This window comes from Erpetoichthys calabaricus, chromosome 4 (genome assembly GCF_900747795.2).
Source record: "Erpetoichthys calabaricus chromosome 4, fErpCal1.3, whole genome shotgun sequence".
NCBI classification, from domain to species: domain Eukaryota; kingdom Metazoa; phylum Chordata; class Cladistia; order Polypteriformes; family Polypteridae; genus Erpetoichthys; species Erpetoichthys calabaricus.
In genome coordinates, this window is record NC_041397.2 from 164,744,824 (window position 1) to 164,764,539 (window position 19,716).

The following is a 19,716-nucleotide window of genomic DNA, read 5'->3' on the forward strand; positions in this document are numbered from 1 at the left end:
AATGGAACAAACACAAAAATATAAATGTGTTTTGCCTTTGAACTGTTGCTACAGTATACTGTAATATCAACACTTTTCCAAATCCATTGTTGTTCCTTGGTCTACAGCTCTTACTCATTTCTATCAGCTGCATACTGATAGTCAGAGCCTCTTTATTTCATTCATAAATCTTCTGCAGTATCTACGTAAATGTAAATTAGAATCTGAAGCACAAATTTCATGATCACATTGCAGACTCCTAAGATGCATCTATATTAACTATAGTCTCTGGAACTAAGATCTTCCTGGACTTTCCATAGATTCCTGTACAGTATACTTAAAGACAATGTGAAAGTGTTGTGGTTTCTTTTTTTTTTTTTTTGGTGATCAATTATTTAACAAAATCAGTAAGAAATTATGATGCTAAAATGAGAAGCAATCGATATCTGAAAGAAACTCACATAGTGCTTCCTCATCAGCCCCATCCCATCTCCTGTGTTATACCACTAGGAAATGCAACAGCACTAACTGAACACACCACTTCAGCTGACCAAGGGAGTTACCACATCACAAGTCTCTGCTCATAAAAGATTTATATTGTGTTTGGAGGACCTGGATGCTCCATTAATTCACTATGCAGAGAGCATCATGCAGGTAGTCTGTTCTTCAATATAATTTGATCAGGGGTATTTCATCCCCTGTGCCCAGATATATGAATTTTCAATGTTACACTGAAAGAGCAAGGCCTAAAAAGTCTGTGAATTTAAGGTAATGGAAGGATAGTTGAAGTTTCAAAGACCATGGGGAAATGAGGGACAGGAGGTTTATAAGAGACCTTCGTTCGTTCGTTCGTTCGTCCGTCGAATCGACAAGGACCATCAAGTCATCTGGTTAAGGGTGGGGTGGGTCTGGGTGGGTGTGTAGGTGGCTTACTAGTCCAATGCGTGCTCAGAATAGTCTCTGGCAATGCGGACAGGGAATGGTTGAGGCAGACGATGGTCTAATGCTGTTTTTTCTCACTTGTCTGCGTTGTTCAGCTGCCGCAGTCCTGCTAGTTTCATAAGACTGAGCCCCCTTCTTGACAGCTGATCTCCATTTGGTTTTGTCCTGAGCTGTCTGTTCCCATTTAGTAGGACTGATGTTGAAGGCTTTCAGGGCTGCTTTGAGTGTGTCTTTATAGCGCTTACGTTGACCTCCGTGGGAGCGCTTCCCTTGCGTGAGTTCACCGAAGAACAGCTCTTTAGGAAGCCGATTGTCACCCATGATGCTGGTATACTCTCCACATTTCACATCCGTAGAGCAATGTAGAGAGGACTGCTGCGCGATACGCCTTGTTGTTGCAGGCCTCGGCAAAGATATCAATGCTGTGCTGCATGTCGGCTTCTGAGGCAACGTTGAGGGCGCAGTCATCCGCGAACAGAAGCTCGTTGATGGTGTTACATTTGACCTTGGTTTTCGCTTGAAGCCTCTTAAGGTTAAAGACTGATCCATCGGTATGGAAACGAATTGACAAGCCCGTAGTGGAGTCCTTGAACGCGTCAGCCAGCATTGCAGAATACATGATACTGAAGAGTGTGGGGGCCAGGACACAGCCCTGCTTCATGCCGTTTGTGACAGGGAATGCTTGAGATGACTGACCGTTGTCCTGGATTCGGGCGAGCATGCCATCATGCAACAGTCGAATAATGGCAGTGAACTTGTCTGGGCATCCGTACTTCTTCATGATTTTCCACAGGCCATCTCTGCTGACCGTGTCGAAAGCCTTGGTCAGGTCAATAAATGTAGAATATAAGTCCGTATTTTGTTCCTGGCATTTATCTTGGAGCTGCCTGGCAGCAAACACCATGTCGGTAGTCCCACGTTCTTTGCGGAAACCGCACTGACTCTTGGGTAGGAGACCTTGCTCAAGATGTACATTCAGGCGGTTCAGTAGGACACGGGCCAATATCTTGCCTGCGATGGACAGTAGTGAGATTCCACGGTGGTGGTCGCAGGCCTGGCGGTTTCCTTTGCGTTTATACAGGTGGATAATGGAAGCGTCTTTGAGGTCCTGTGGTACAGTTTCGGTCTGCCAGATGATCTGGATTAAACACAACAGCTTATCCGTCAGCGCTGGTCCACCCTCTTTGTAGATTTCGACAGGAATCATATCGAAGCCAGGTGCTTTACCACTGGACAGCTGGCGGATGGCTGTCTGTATCTCATCCAACGTTGGAAGCATCCAGTGCCTTGTTCGCTGGAACCTGGGGCAGTCTTTCAATGGATTCATCGTTGATGACGGAAGGCGTATTCAACACACTAGCAAAGTGTTCTGCCCATCTTTCTAAGATTTTTTCCTTGTCTGTGATGAGTGTAGAGCCGTCTGCACTGAGGACAGGGGAAGATCCTGAGGTGGTAGGGCCATATATTTCTCTCAGGCTTCTGTAGAAGTTCTTCATGTCTTTCCTGTCTGCAAAGCCCTGAATCTCATCAGCTTTCGCACTCAGCCAGGAGTCTTGCATCAGGTGCAGTTGCAGCTGGACGTTGCTGCGGATGCTTCTCAGTGCGACTTTCTTTGCTGTTGACGTTGGATCGTCATGTAGCGCCTTGCATGCCCGCCGTTTTTGCTGAAGTAGCAGTTGGATCGCTGTATTGTTTTCATCAAACCAGTCCTTGTGTTTCCTGGTAGAGGGTCCGAGGCGCTCAGCGGCTGTGCTATACACTGTCTCACGAAGTGTGGTTCCACACCATCTCCACGTCCTGGTTGTCCAGTGTGATGGAAGCAAGACGTTCATCCAGGGTGTCAACAAAGGTCTGTCTGACATCGGGGATCTTCAGCTTGCTGATGTTAAGGCGTTTCGGAGCTTTAGTGGCTTGAGGTCTTCTCTTAGGTTGGATATGGATTTTCATCTTTGAGACGATGAGGCGGTGATCCGTCCAGCATTGTGCTCCGCACATGGCCTTAGTCACCTTCACATCCTGTCGGTCCTTGTTTCTGACGATGATGTAGTCGATTAGATGCCAATGTTTTGAGCGGGGGTGCATCCAGGATGTCTTGTTGCATGTGGGGAGGTTGAAGACTGTGTTTGTTATTAAAAGGCCATGTTTAACTCTTTTAGGGCTGATGTCGACTTTTGTTGACAGGCAGGGGTTGAGGTTGGATGTTGACTTTAGTTGACATCCCGGGGCAGAGGGTAATAATCGGCTGTAGACATCGACAAAACTCACTGTCATGTTATGGGTAGACCCTCTTTGCTAGGAGGACTGTTAGACTCATTGACTTCACATCGAATCCCTGTGTGTGTGTTGTGCGTGTATGAGGAGCATAGAGTAAACAACGTCTAGAATGGCATTGGACAAAACAGCAAAGCGAATGTACAAAGCAAAATCCTCTGTGGGCATTATTCATTTTTTGTGCTTCTTGCATATTATTGCTGAATCAGACTCTGACTCATCAAACTCCGACTGTGATGCAAGTGATCTGGAAATCAAAAATGAAAGGCAGGTAGCTGTTTCTTTTCCAGAAAGTGCCCTTCAGAATATAAATGGTTAGACAAACAGGAATGTAGTAAGTATGTAAGCAGTGTGCCAGCCGATCTTAGAAAGCGAATGTTTAATGTTAAAACATTAACATGCAGGTTAAGGAGAAAATGAAAAAAATAATTAGCCCTGAAAGAGTTAACACAGATCTGAAGGAGCAGCAGGCCGTTGCTGTTGCACTTTCCAACCCCATGCTTCCCCATCACACCTTCCCAGGGGATGTTATCACTGCTGACATGTGCATTAAAGTCTCCGAGAATGATAAGTTTGTCAGCAGTAGGAGTGGAGGAGATGACGGTGTTCAGGTCTTCATAAAACTTGTCTATGGTCTCTTCTGGGTTTGTCATGGTGGGTGCATATGCGCTTACAATAGTGGCAGCCTTCGTTCCATGGATGAGGGGGAGTTTCATCGTCATGAGACGATCATTGATTCCTTTCGGGGAACTGGAGAGTTTGCTCGCAAGAGAGGTTTTGATAGCAAAGCCAACTCCAGCTTCTCGCCTTGAGTCGGGGTCGTGTCCGCTCCAGTAGAATGAGTAGCCAGCAAGCCTTTCTGTAAGTTCTCCTTCACCGGAGAGTCTGGTTTCACTGAGGGCGGCGATGTCTATGTTGTATCTGGCAAGTTCATGGGCAATGAGTGCTGTACGTCGTTGGGGTCGGTCTGTGTTATCCCTGTCAAGCAGGGTGCGGATGTTCCATGTGGCAAGTTTTAGTGAAATAGATTTTGTTTTTAAATTTCGACTGCATAGTTGGGTCCCTGCCAACCGCGGCTAGCCGGCCAGGGTGGAAAGGAGCAGGCAATGTTTGGGGAACTTTTTCTAGCCCCTTCCTCATGCATGGAGGTGAGCAGTGCTGTCCTGAATAGGGCTGCTCAGACACTCAGGTGGCTGCTGAACTCCACTTCTGCTCCAGTAAGTGAAGAGCGACCCTATGGCCTGAGTCGCCTGTGTACAGACTTGCGGCTACGACTCCCAGTGCACACACCTGTCGCTTTGTCGCTTACCCGTCGCCACAGGGCTTGAAAGATGATGTGAGATTGATGATTGATGACTTGCGCGGCTGACTTTGTTTATAGTGAGGAAGAGTTGCGCAGCGTCGACCTCACTCTCTCATCCGGGACCACCTGTGTCCAGTGGCAAGACCAAGTCCTGACGACTGGAGAATGGTACAGATGCAGTGGATGACCAAGATGTTCTACGTGCCTCATCTTGCTCTGTGCACTCCACGGTGCATTGCTGTAATCACCTTCACCTCCATTGGACCTAGATGGTCTCTTCCGCAGGTTCCACCGACATCCAGACTTCGCATGCATAGGTAAGCAGGCCTAGTTCACCGAGGGTTTGGGCCCATCGGCTACCCTCACCTGGTTTAGCCGGCCAGTGGAAGCCGTTGTCCGGGGTATGGCCGCTGTTGCATGCTAACAGCTACGGGGAGCCACAGGTGAGAGCTGAGTGACAGGTGAGGACCAAAGCGGACAAACTGCTCCTGGGAGCACCACGTGTTCCCCCATATGAGGTACTACCTCTTCCTGTACACTCCATTATACCCCAACAGACCTTACATAACAGTGAGTAATGAACTGAGACAAACTGTCTGAGAGAAGAAATGTAGACAGGAAAAGAGAAAGTGGGTGACAGGGTAAAGGAAATATAAAGGAGGCTTAATTGATGCCGTTGAATACTAATGTATAATCAAATGCTACAGAAATGTTTTCCCTTGCATGAGGTTATGATCATTTTTAAAACAGGCTATGTTTCTTTTTAAAATATGCAATGTGCTCATTGCACATGTGGTCTAATAGTTTTTTTTATAGAAGACTTTTTGGCTGCAGACAATTCATTGTAAACAGAAGCTTTCTGTCTGTTGGACCAGATTAACGAGAGCACCTCACATCTTTACAGTTCAAAATTGCCGCCACTACTTTGAGCGCCACCTTCATATGGCATTGGATTGGTTTAGAAATGTGACGCTAAGTGGGCTGTATAATTGTTCCCACCCAGTTTTAAACAAAATTCACTCATGGTTGTCTTTTGACACATATAATGAGACTAGTGTCTGACTGTTAGGAGTGAGATCATATTGTTTTGGCAGTCATTCTGTGAGTGCTATTTAAATAGCATGTTGAGATTGTCTGGTCAACTTATCTTTTGCATATTCAAGACTCTTGATTTTTTGTAAGTTCATGAAATTTTAATGCATTTTTATTCATCTCTGCCAGTGAATTTTGTATTTGTTGAGTATATAGTGTATGTTATACTTTTAAATGTCTTGTTTACTTTTCAAATTATGTTTTTTTTTCCTGTGAAATTTGGTTTCAGCAGTGCACATAGCTCTTGGTGTCTTCTTAGATCTGCAGTTTCCCTATGTAGGTCTGTTAGCACCACACGTTGTTTCCTCCATTTTTATGTCTGCTGTCTGCTGCCAAAATCCAGGCAACATTCTGTCCATTATACATATTTGTTACTTTTTTTGTTTATATGTCAGCCTGTCATGACAGCAGACCCCTATTTAAAACAATCAAAGAATGACAATAGCATTAACACAACTCACATAGCCGTGAACATGTATTGTGATTTAAGCACAGTTGTACATTACCAGACATTCTAAATGTAGAAAGAGATTTCATGCCTCACATTATAAAGTACTCGAGACAATGAAAATCTATTTAAGAAGTAAATGTTTTTTGGTCATACTTAATAAAAGAGCTTAGTACAAGGTGAGCACTAATCAAAGGCGGTAGGCAACAACACATCCATTCCAACCAATACAAGGTGAATATCTGAATAGACCATAACAGTCAAACCCCAGTCCTGGTCAGGTTTTAAACTTTTAAATTCATTTTCTCTTTTTTTGGTATACTGTATTTTCAGTTCTGTTTAAACATTTTTCATTAAATTTTCCATGCTAAAAGACTATTCTAATCCATAAATATTTCTGTTTGTGTATCTCTGGGAGCTGATGTCAAAAAATCCAAAATAACAGAGTAGCTTGGAATTTAAACAATTTTTGATACCAAATGGTGAGTGAAAAAAAAAACATTTTTTTTAATTTAAACAATCTTCTTCAATGACAGAAGAAAAACACACATTGTGTGCTCCTCTACATCAAGATAAACATAAATCAAAACTTCATTCAATTTATCTTTTATTGGGAAATGATCAATAATAACAGATAAAAGCCCACTTTGGTATAGTATATGGCCTCAAACACTATTCTAATATTTCAATATGGGCATGAGCAAATTGCCAGCTAACAAGAGATTTTCCCATTGTCATCATAGACTTGAAAACATAATCAAACTCTGGGAAATTAAGAAGAACTCCGTTACATTTGCCATTTGTAACATCCACTGTAACCCCTGTAAAAACATGGATGTTCTCTAAACACCAAAGCAAAAGACAATTAGACTAGAGTATAACAGAGAAGCAAAACAGTATTACTGAAATCACCCATTTGATTACTCTTCAAGATTTTTCCTGGGAGATAACAAACATGGAGAGCCTAGAGGAACTTTTTGACTGACTTTTTAAAAACCATTACCATATACAGTATTTAGAGTAAGTCACTTCAGTAGTACAGACCTAACAAAACAGGAATGTTAAATTGAAAATGTGTAACACTACTGCATATATACCAAAAAAATTAGAACTATACAATGTAAAGCACAATACAGTATATGACTATACGCACAGGAAAAACCTATGGTTTTATATACTTGAGTTGAAAACTATAATCAAACTAATAAATTATGTTTTATTGACAGGAGCAGTCAAATAATTTGGCAGCCTCCTGTCAGAGCTGCTATTTAGTTCCTGCTCTGTCACGGTTAATTAGACAGTATTAAATGGTTGTGTGTGCATAGACTGGCCATCAGGCTGTATATGGAAAACTAATAGCAAAACTGCTGCATCAGATTTACTCTTGCAGCTATTTGTTACATTAACAAATATGAGTCTGATTCATTTGTAGCTTCCATATTTATATAATCTTAAATACAAATTTAAGAAATGAAATGGTTGAGGTAATCACAAATTAAAAATTTTGAAAATATGTAAAATGCAAGTATAAACAATGACAGTACATGAACTAATTTTTCTTAATTGGGAGAAGCCTGCAGAACTACCCCATTTTGGGATGTCTTTTCGGAATGATGGTAGTGACAAGTGATGAGATCCCTAAGAAAGGAGATGAGTAGGATAAGAAGAAATATGGATCATGAATAACATAAGTGGTCTTTTTTCAAAGGCTGGAAAAATATGTTTAATAATGATTAGGGCCTAACTAGGCACTCCTCTTTTCCTTTATTTACTTGAATTCAGATGCTGAATACTAGATGGTAGTTAACAACATTAACTCTAACAGGAGAGAGATTAGATCCAACAGGTGCAAGGGGTGATCCCAATGTTTCAGTTATTTGTATGCTTTATATTATGTACTACATGATATTGTGTAGTGAACATATTTAGAAGGTAGCCAGCTCGAATTACATATACAGACACAAGACAGGTATAGACCATACCTAGGAAGGTTGTTGAATCATGCTTTCTAGTCCAAATAAGCAGAGGCATACTTATCATTATATTCTCCATGTGGGAAGCTAAATGTCATAGGTTCGGGTTCTACAAGAGATGGCAATATATTACCAATATAAATATAGAAAGTTCTGCAGGTGTCATTCCATCATATTAGGGTCAGATCGAGCGGCCAGTTTAAGGTTACCCGGTGTTTCTGATAGCTAAGTACCATGGCATACTAGAGCATGCAATAAGGTATGTGTTAACTAACTATCAAGAAAAGAACAATAGTTAGTAGAACTGAACCAAATGACAGGCTCAACCCATTGAGGCCATGACAGCTGAGGCTCTTTAAATTGTTTTTAAAAATCTGCAAGGACAAAAAAAAATCAGTTAAATCTTCGTATCTTTCAGGTGAAAATTGAAGGCACTGGAAAGCAGAATCACTCCTTCATATAATGGGTATTAACAAATGCAGAACAAAATACCTTCATGCTTATGAGCATGTATATTTAGAACTAAGGAAAATAATGTACGGATAACAAAGGACACCTTAAGAAAAACATAAGACTTATGTTTAAAAGAAAAGGTGAAATAATTTATTATAGTACAACAGATTATCATGTGCCACTTGTTGTTAAAGCACTTGCCTAGTAGTTAAAGCATTACACGTAACCTTTTACGTATGAGGTGTCCTGCCAGAATCTGCTTTTTATCAAAGATCCCACCTACATCCAGCAAACAGTGAGAGTCTCATTACCATTAGACAGCTGAGGTTCACAGCATTCCAATGATGTATAGTTGTGTAGTATTAGTCACTCATATTACAATCATATTACATGTCCCAGCTATGCATGAAAGGAAGGAAAAAAATGCTTGTTTGACAGTTCATCTTGATGTAGCATTACATACAAAGCTTGAGTGAGATTCTGATCTCTGCATCCACTAAACAGTATCAACTCCAGACACAGGAGCAGCTTCAGCGACAGACTGCTGTCACTGTCCTGCTCCACTGGCAGACTGAGGAGATCGTTCCTCCCCCACACTATGCGACTCTTCAATTCCACCCGGGGGGGTAAACATTAACATTATACAAAGTAATTGTCTGTTATACCTGCATTTTTATCACTCTTTAATTTAATACTGTTTTTATCAGTATGCTGCTGCTGGAGTATGTGAATTTCCCCTTGGGATTAATAAAGTATCTATCTATCTATCTATCTATCTATCTATCTATCTATCTATCTATCTATCTATCTATCTATCTATCTATCTATCTATCTATCTATCTATCTATCTATCTATCTATCTATCTATCTATCTATCTCTGTTGAGAACAACACACTTGCTGATGGACTCGATGCTATTCTTAAATAGAAAGTATTGCTCATAGTACAACTTTGAACCATTGCAATGTGCAGTTTTACAGTTCAGGCATCATGGGTTCAATTAAAATGTCTGAACTCTGCTGCATGTTCACCCTATGTTTGTTTGCTGAGCAGTGCTCTTTCAATTTTAGAGTACCCATAATATTTCTTAGCATACCACTGAGTACTGTTATGCGAATGTCACTGTTTCACTCATTGCTGGGTCACACATGACTTTTTTCATGATCTAATCCCCCACCCTACTTTACCAAAGGGATTTTTTTTTCTTTATTTCGCCTTTACAATTTCTTGTATTAGGAATTTGTTAGTTTTCGCATACCCCTTGGGGTCAGAGCGCGGGGTCAGCCATTGTACAGCGCCCCTGGAGCAATTACAGGTTAAGGGTCTTGCTCAAGGGCCCAGCAGAGTAGGATCTCTTTTGGCAGTGATGGGGAATCGACCCGGCAACCTTCTGGATACCAGCACAGATCCTTAGCCTCAGAGCCACCACTCCACCCCAAATAGATCGATATCTATCTATTCTAGATGGACAGAGCTATGAAATATTTTTATCCAGTTTTTAGTTGAGCTTGCTTCACTGCCGCTCCCCCCATACAGAAATAAACACATATACTAAGGGTATATAAAATCAAAGGGCAGGCTTAGAAGGGGTGGGGGAGGTCGTAATTAGAAATGGAATAAAAAAAAGAGTATGGCATTATTGATCCCTTCTGGGTTTTTTTCATAGGGAATTATACCATGAACAAGTCTCGTGCGAATAAGCAACAGCCACCTGCAACCAAAAAAGCAGCAGAGAAACACTGGTTTAGGTGTGTGTGTGGTGCATATGGTTAGCTCTATGGCAGTCCAGGTCCTCCAGCAAAGGCATTCCCCTCACCCCCTTAATCCAGCACAGGAAAAAGACGGTATGACAATGTATGTATGTACTTAGTTTATTCCAGACGTGAACTGCAAGCAAAAACTAACAAAAATCAAAAATTTAAAAAATAAAAACACACTGAGCTTCTGCAGAGCAACTGCAACAGGAGGCTGGAGGAGATGTGTGAACCCCAATCTACTGTACAAAATGTAAGCTTTCTCTGTGTCTAGTGGTAAACAGAAATTATTTCAAGTATTTGCCTGAAGAAAACTTGTAAAAGTAAAGGTTTGGTTGAGTACATCATTACATGTACAAAGTTACAAATTGTATATTTGTTGCTTCAGATTGAAAAATGGGGAACCTTGTGCCAAACAGTATAACTTTGCAGACTTGATGCCACATAAAATCTCTTGGTTATGTACTGTAAAATTCAGTTTTATGGACAGAAATGCCTAAAGCACCAACTTTGTTTAGTGTTTTATTTAGTCAATATTAGTGCAAACAAAGATTTATAAAGACTTTCTTTTAAAAATTTGAAGAGCTATACTCAGTACTCTTCAGACATTTGCAGCTTCTTTGTTACATAAACAGAATAACAGCTGTTTATTTTTACGTACGTAATTTAGGATCAATAATGCCAAAAACTCTTAGGGAAAAAGGGTTTAAAACAGCAACATTTTCTAACCTGATTTGAAACCCTGAACACTTACTTTCTCTGCTTGTTTCCAGTTGTTAACAACATAAGCAGCGGTAATGCTGTACTTGTAAAGTTCCTTAGGATTGTCTTCACTATAGAAAGGTGCTGTATAAAATAATGATTTTATTGAATAATGTGACAGAGCTGGGTAGAGCTATTTTTTATGGCTTTTTCATAATCTCTTCCCAATCCATATATAGACTGTTTTACGCTGCTGTCATAATTTGTTCATTGTTGACTAAACAACACTTATTTTGACCAACATTACCAATCCTAGCAAACATGTCATACTAAATTGCCTGTGTATGTGTTACGTAACTCAATTTATTTCATGGAAGTGACACAGAAATCCAGCAATTTTCAACCCTTTGCAAACACTTTTCCAATGCAGCAGACATTTGAAAAAGAAATAAAATTACTATATTAATTGTAGCTATAGCTCTTTGGGTAGAAGTAATCCATATATGTTAAATAATTTAATTACAACTATCTATAGACATTTTAAAGCTTTATTTACTTGTAGTGGAAAGATACAATATGAAGAAAATCTTGATAATAATTTGAATGTATCCAAGTTATAACTCTTTTATTGAAACAAGCATAACCCAGTTCAGTTTAAGTATAGTTAATATCATCCCAGAGCAATTTTCATGTAAAGGTAAAATGTGTATAGATTTCTAATGAGTGGGCATAGTAACGCACAGTAATATTACTTCTTCATCTACAGTATGTAAATGGAGTATAAATACATATTTATATATATCCACACACAATTATAAATAAAAAAAAAGCTAACAAAGTGTATGCAAACTAAAATATGAAAACAGATTGTTTTCATCAAAGCTTCTGCTCAGATATAACAAATATGTAGAGGAAGTATAGAATCTCTAGGTCACTTTTACATATCCATTATTGTATCAGCCAGCAGTCAATCACATTCTTATTATTTTATAAATTGGAAAATACTTGAATTATTCAATAGTCTTAGAATTTCTAAGCTTCATGCTGACAGCAATACCTGATCTCTATTTTAATATGCTACTAGTTATTCCTCTTTATAATCGGAGAATACACCAAACAAGATGAATATCGTTTGCACAGTAGTTTCCATCAGTGGCTTCGGGGTATGAGGTATACCACACTACATCACTGTCCTCATAATGAGATCGTTCTGCTGGATAAACAAGTTCCCTGCAGGCCATACCTGCTGACAGGACCCAGTGAACCAAATATTTAACACTTCTGACTGGGTCGTCCCTGCCATTCTCTTTGATGTTATGCATCATTTTCAGGAGAAAATTTGAGCCAGAGAAGTAGAAAATTGAGCTACTGGCTCCTGGGCCCATCTGCTACAACAAGGAATTGCAACAAAGCCACAATTCAATTCCAGGTCTTGTAGGGTAATAGAAAAATTCCAAATAGAGCAAACAAGAATTCTTAGCAATTTAGATATTATAAGTGGTGTAAACATGACCACAGCAAGCGTTTTTAGTAATCACCAACTGGTCCCAGTAAATATCTATTTAAAAAAAAAAAAAAAAAGGTAACAAAGCTTAACTTCTGTTTAACTCTGCTGGAGATCCATTCAAAAACTGTGCTTTTTAAAAGGCAATGGCATTAAACGCAGAAGCTTTGCTACAGATAGAAGTGCTGTTTTTTATAGCTTGTACAAAAAATATAACAGTATTCTTTACAGTAGTAAAGGATATAAAGATTACATATAGAAGAGGCACTCAAATGTGACTTCTATAGCAAATTATTAAAACCTTTTTAAATAGGCTATATGAGCCAAAGACAGACAGATCATTTCCTTCGAATCTATGCTACTAATATACTGTGGTTGCCTTGCTAAGGAAGCTATAGTAACATTTTTATGTTTTATGATGTTACCATTGTTTTCAAAATACAATAATTAAAAATTCATCTTAGATACTTCACATCACATCTCCATTTTAAATTCCTTCCTAAGACCTAAAGGGGTTTTGAGAAAAGGTTCTCTCTTATACAAAATGCTCATTTTTTTAAACTATTCTTTTTATATTAGTATATGATTGGTACCCACATAAAAATGGCAAACTGTTGAACAGGGTACACTGCTACTTTGAAACATATACAACAACTTGATTCAGGCAGTTTATATTCGTGCAGACTAGCACTTTTTTTTCAAGGCTGTGTGATAATGGAACATCAGCTGCTCAACAGACAGGAAAGAATAGCAAAAGGGCAGATGTAGTTAACAGTTCAACCTCTAATAAAGTCAATTGTTCTTAAGCAAACTAAAATACCAATATTTCAAAATACTTAAATATATTATCGAACTAAATAAAACCCCATTTGTTAGCTATTCTATTGTTGTTCAGAAACATTTGAATTTCTCTTAGAACAGAATGCTGAAGTTCTTTAAATCTTCCAAATAGAGGAAGGAGTTATATGTGAATACAGTATTAATATACACACAAATGCATTTATATTTTATTAAGTTTATATTTTTATTTATCACCAATTGAACCTCCAAGTGATATGGATGATAAATTTGGTTAACTAGACTGCATTAGCCCTTTATAGTAGTATAATTTACTAATTAAGTTATATCACATTCATTACAAATTATCAGTAATTGTTCATTATGAACATTAATACATCTGTAATCTATACACCCATGACTACTCAGCTGTAACGGTTTGCACAATATGTGTATGCATGTGGCCTTGATGATTGGTTGGCACATTTGCTTGGTGTGTGTGTTTTTTTTTTTTTTATCAAAGTACTGTGGTTTTCTGCTCACATACTACTAACATGTAAGGTTAATGGACAACTCTAAATATAAGTAATTTTGGTTTGAAATTAAAAAGGTGGTGAATTGTTATTCAATCCAGTGTTGGTTTTTGCCTTGCACCCAAATGTTGCCTAGATAGGTTGTGGCCCTCACGATCCCAGAAATGAATTAAGTGGGACTGATAATGGTTAAATATGATTATGCACACTCAGACACATACATAGTGGTGGCCCTGAGGCTAAGGATCTGCGCTGGTATCTGGAAGGTTACCTGTTCAAATTCCATTGCTGCCTTTGCTGCTACTGCGATGGGCCCTTGTGCAAGGCTCTAAACCTAAAAATTGCTCCAGGGGCACTTTACAATGGCTGACCCTATGCTCTAACCTGCAAAGATTAGGCGAAAAGACAATTTACCCTCAGGGATTAATAAAGTATATCAAATCAAAAAAATCTAAATCAGATTTACAGTACATAGTCATGTGTGCCTGCATCTACTGTATTAAAGTAATGGGATGTTGAATCAATAACATACCATGGTATAAGAGGTAGTTCATCAGAAAGAAACACTATCAGGTTGTCTCCACTAGATGAGCTAATTATTACCGGTATTTATTTATTTATTTTTATTGTAGTAGTTACACAAGAAAGGGATTTTTGTATGGTTACAAGAATGAGAACGGTTTGATCAGGAAACAGCAGAAACCCTGGAGAAAGCCACCACAACTACATTACACCCCTAGATGCCATCTTAAAGTAGGCTACCACTAAGACTATAAGAGTTATAAAGGGAGGTAGATATCCCAAGGACACGTGCGCTTCCAGCAGGCAATCCACTATGATGCTTCAAAGACTTTATAGGAAGCTTGAGACCCAAGAAATGACTTTATGGTGGGCTGCAGAAGTTAGCCAAGATAGGATTTAAATACTCATAGATGTAGCAAGTCACACATTCAGCTAGGAGGGCAAAACCTTGTGTTAGAAGACCTAGATTTGAAGGAAAAAGACTTTTGTGTTTATGGTTTGCCATTAGTTAGTTCCTGTAATCAGCTCTCCTGGGGCATTTTTGGCAAATATATTGTTTAATATACTGATTTGATTTTCATGATCAAATTTTTATTTGACCTCTAAAAAGTTTCAAACAACAAAAATAACAGAACTGTTTTGAAATACTGCCCCTCAATAAAATTAGAAATAAAACACCACCACCCAAACATTTATAATAAGTCAATAATAAGTTAATCATTATAATACACCCACAATTAAGACAAATACTTAAGAAATTGCCAGACCAAACTAACTCTATCAGAGGTAACTTAAAACCTGTGTCTGATGGTATTGTTGATTGATTATTACAGTGTAACTCACAGAGGAACAACAGTACCAGTCATATCTTTTCTTGTAATCAAGACAGGAGGTTAGTGGTAAAAGAATGTTGTTGAAATACATTGCTTGTTAAAAGCATGCTTGTATGTTCATCTCAATTGCCAGTACGACTTGCTTCAACTTACAGGCTCTCCCTAGGCCTATAAATAAATTAATTATTCTGTGTTCTATGTTACACCATAAAGGAGCAAAGTATCACCTTTGCTGGAAAACTGATGAGGTTAGAAAATTTAAACTATCACTTTCTAGCAGACAGGTCTAAATGCAGTATTTAATCTGAAACAGAATGTTATCATTAACAAATAGAATCCTTCAGAAACAATCCAAAATACTACAAACAGATGAAGCTCAGAATCAAATTCTGAGCAAATGCTCTAACATGCGTAATCCAGAAGAATAAGACAGTATATCAGCAATATGGACACATACACATTTAATTTACTTTAAGTCTTTAACTTGGCATGCAAAATAATTTTTTTGAGGAAGTAAAGCTACCCAAATTCCCAACCCACCCTACTCCCAAACTTTTCCCTATTTGAAGAGATGAAAATGTAAACTGGCAATCTCTGAGCAAAACCTAGGAGGAAAATACAACCCAAGTCACAGGCTCTGTTGGGCTAAAATTTAAGTAGAGAGGGGATAGAGAATGAACACAATGGCCATTTCTGGTCACCCAGCCCCGCAGAGGTTGACCAATTGATTTCTGATACATGAGTTGAAAAATGAAGCTTAGCTTGCTATTTCCAACAAGACTCTAGAGACACCTTTGCACCTACTTTATACCAAGACAAAACAACATCTGCTGGATGAAAGATAGGGAATAGTAGCAGGGGTCTACTGAGAGAAAAATATGGGGAAGGAAAGGAGTGTTAGTGTATAGTAATGACACCAGGTTTCGAGGTAGAGGCTAAAGAGCTATAGAAACTGTAAAGCAGATGGGAGACAAGAACTAGAGATACTGTAGTGAAATAATGAAAGCCTTAAGAATAGATCTTTGTTGTACATAGAAAAAAATAAGAAGGGTGTGTTGTTATAGGGTTGTTTTAATCTATGAACTTTGAAAGGTGACCCCCGACAACTGAAATTGTTTACATTTAAAAGTGCATCTGCTACTGTGAACGGGGAGGCACACCCCAACCACCCCAGGTACCCACTCTCTCTGAAAACCCCCAGTCTCCAAAACTCTTTAAATATACATTCACATCTGAAGACTTTAAACAAGGACCCTGACTGTTTAAGTAAGACTTTATTGAACCAACAGTTAATTTCTTCTACATAAAGCACTAGAGAAAACAAAAAAGTAAAAACATTCAGTTCATTACGAGCTGCCTAAATGTGCAGCCTGTAAAAGTCTGTGCTCTTTGTAATAAGAAACTAAAATATAATATGTATGGACAAAATATATATATATAAGCTTGAACATACAACTGATGAAAACACAAAAAGAAAGACCTGAGTCAATGATGTAAAGAAGTGAAAATGTTAAACATCTTATAATGATAATATATAATCAAATTTCACATTTGTCCTGCTGATTATACATTTTCATTTAAAAGAATACAATTTTATGTAAAATAGTTTTACAATGACCATCAACAAAAAACAAGTCACTAGGAAAAACAGGAATTGATCTAATGTAGAAATGTTTTACTCATGGACAACTGTATATAACATGTTCAAGGGTTGGAAAATGGATGGATGGAAGAGCAGACAGCTCCAGTAACCTAATAATATTAATATTTTTTATTATTTGACTGATGCCTTTATCCAAGGCAACTTACATTTGAGATATAATTAGTTATTTTTTATTGTTTTTCCTATTAGAGCACAAGCAGGTGAAGTGAGTTGCTCATGGTCACACATTGCCAGTAGCAGGATTTCAATCCACAACCTCAGGTCTAAAATCCTAGGTCCAAAGCCTTAACCATTACAGTATAATGCCTGCCAATAATATTAGCCTTTGGTAAAAACCCTACAAAAATTGTATACAGAAATGTACTTTGTTCCATAGTACTTTTGATATATCCAATTAAGTGATGGCACTAAAACTGAGCCCCACTGTCTTATGAAATTTCCCAGGAGAGGCTGGGTAACACAAATACTAATCTTATAAATCTAATAAAAATGATGGCTGAATATACCATTATACCAGGTCTAAATCAGTACCTCCACAGCATCATATGGAGGGAATCCAGGCATATCTTAATTACATGCACAAACCACTGCAACTGACCAATCTCATTGTAGAGAAGCAGAAGAGTAGCTGCACAAGCAAGAAAAAAATATTTGATTATCTTAGAAAAGCTCTGTGTATGTTAAAAGAAGTATAAAAGCTTTCACAGGGATTATGTTGACAAACAGCATATTAAGTTTTACTTGTTTTTCTCTTTATTATCAGGTTCAAACTTTCTGATCAACCCTTGCAGTAAATACATAGTGCAGAAGGGTGTTTTATGTGCTTTGTTGCATGTTGTTTGGTAGAAAGTGTTCACGTCTGTGTATTTTTGTTTCTTATTCTTACTGCATTTGTGAATAGGCGCAGTGCACTTGAACTTTCTACTAAGAAGTACAAAAAATGACAATGATTGCAGGGATAAAAGAACAGCAAAAAGAACAGGCATGTCACAAGGCTCCTTCTGAGATACACTCACTCTGCTCTCCTTCATTTTGTTGGTCTGTTTGACCATTATCTTGAAAAGTAGTACTCTGGGCTACGCTTCTTAACAATCTCGTTTTCATAAGTGAACTCCTGAATGCCACCAGTCTCTGCCATAAATAAACTCCTAGCAATCATCTTTCCCTTTGTCTTACTAAGAATACTTCTTCAGTTATGCAGTTGCTCCTACCACCTTCACTTGACATTCATTTTAAAGGATGCCAGATCTACCCAAGTTCATTCTGACACTAATTGCCAGCACACCGTTAACACATGAAAAGTTGGATAACTAAAGGCCTTAAACATTATGCTATACAAGTAGATAAGAGCCTTCAGCCACTTTTCATAGTGTATCTTATTAGAGACAATTGCTAGACAGCACAAATGAGATGGGATATCAAAAATCTTTGGCTCTGATAATACTGGAAGAGAATATTCATTATTGCATATATACAAATAAACACTGTTAAAAATGCACCTCCCTTCTACTTGGCAAAGTTGAAATATGCTTAAAATGTCAAAGTTCGAAGCTAAAAATGAAAAGCAGCAGAAAGTTTTAATTTTTTTTAACTAAATCCAAAAATGTCATTGTTAAATCTTACATTTCCAGTTTAAGCAGGAATAAAAATCTCACTCGAACTGAGGCATATATATGAATAGTATCTTTGTACACAAGAAATAGAAAAGTGTTCAATTTAAATTTAGCTAGCTTATATAAAAATATTGGCTCAGGGGACCTTGAAGACATGGTTAACACAAATACCGACATTTTACTACCAGACAGGCTAAGACCCTACTGTACCAGTTTACTTAATTACGGATTAACTTTGATTTGTAATGGAACAGATGGACATGCATTTACTTCACTTTACACAGCACTATGCTAATCTCTCACATTTTTTTTAGCTGTGCCAGTCATGAGACTGAGGTACAGTCCTCAATTCTGACAGTACAGTATAGTTGACCAGTGAGATGAAAGCATATCCATAGCAAGTGTGGCGACTGACACCTTGGGCCACTTTGTCGCTTCCACTTCCCTGCTTTTTCTCACCACTTTACAAATATAGTTTATAGTGCCAGCTGATACAAACCCCCAAAATGTGCTAACTTACTCCTAGAATTGCAGCTAAATTAATGAATACTGAAATACAAAAAAGTTTTATAGCATTCTTGACACTTTATTTCACCGATCTGTCTCAGAAGCAATTTGAGATCTACAGCTTGTTCCTTAAACCTAGGTAGAATTTCCCCAACATTATAGGTTGATAGCTAGGAATAAACTTTGCATTGGACACTCTTACTCATAAGGGGACAATTTAGAATTGACAAAGCCAGATATTCTATATTTAAAATACTTAGAAAGCCATGTATTGTTAGAAAAGAAACCAACAGGATTATTATTATCAATTTTAAGTGTATTAAGAACAATGAGCATTTTGAGGCACTACCATGATGTAGTCTACTGTTCCCCTCAATTTAAATATCTCCTAAGAGAAAGACACTGTTTATTTTATAAAACACCTTTTACAGAGAAAGCTTAATTCCCTTATTTTCCTAAAAAGACAACCTGGTTGAAAACATTTCATCATTTTAAATCCCTAAAATCTGACAGAAACCAAGTTGGATTTATTTTTATATCTGAACACCAGCAAAAGGAAATATACACAAAGTAGGCCTCTCTAATCAAGTAGACATCACATGTAACTAAAATTAAGAGCATAACCTATGGTAAAATCATCAAATGAATCTTAACAGTTGAACAGCTTATAATGATATGTTTTGAAGTGTTCAAGCAGAACATCTTTTAATTTCAAAAGCTCTCCCTCTGCTAAAACATAATTTTCATATTCATTGCACCCTAGCTCACTGCAATGTATAGAAAATAATTGACTTTTTTATGTATTTGGAATGTATCATGTTATTTAGAAATTTTAAAAATGTCCATA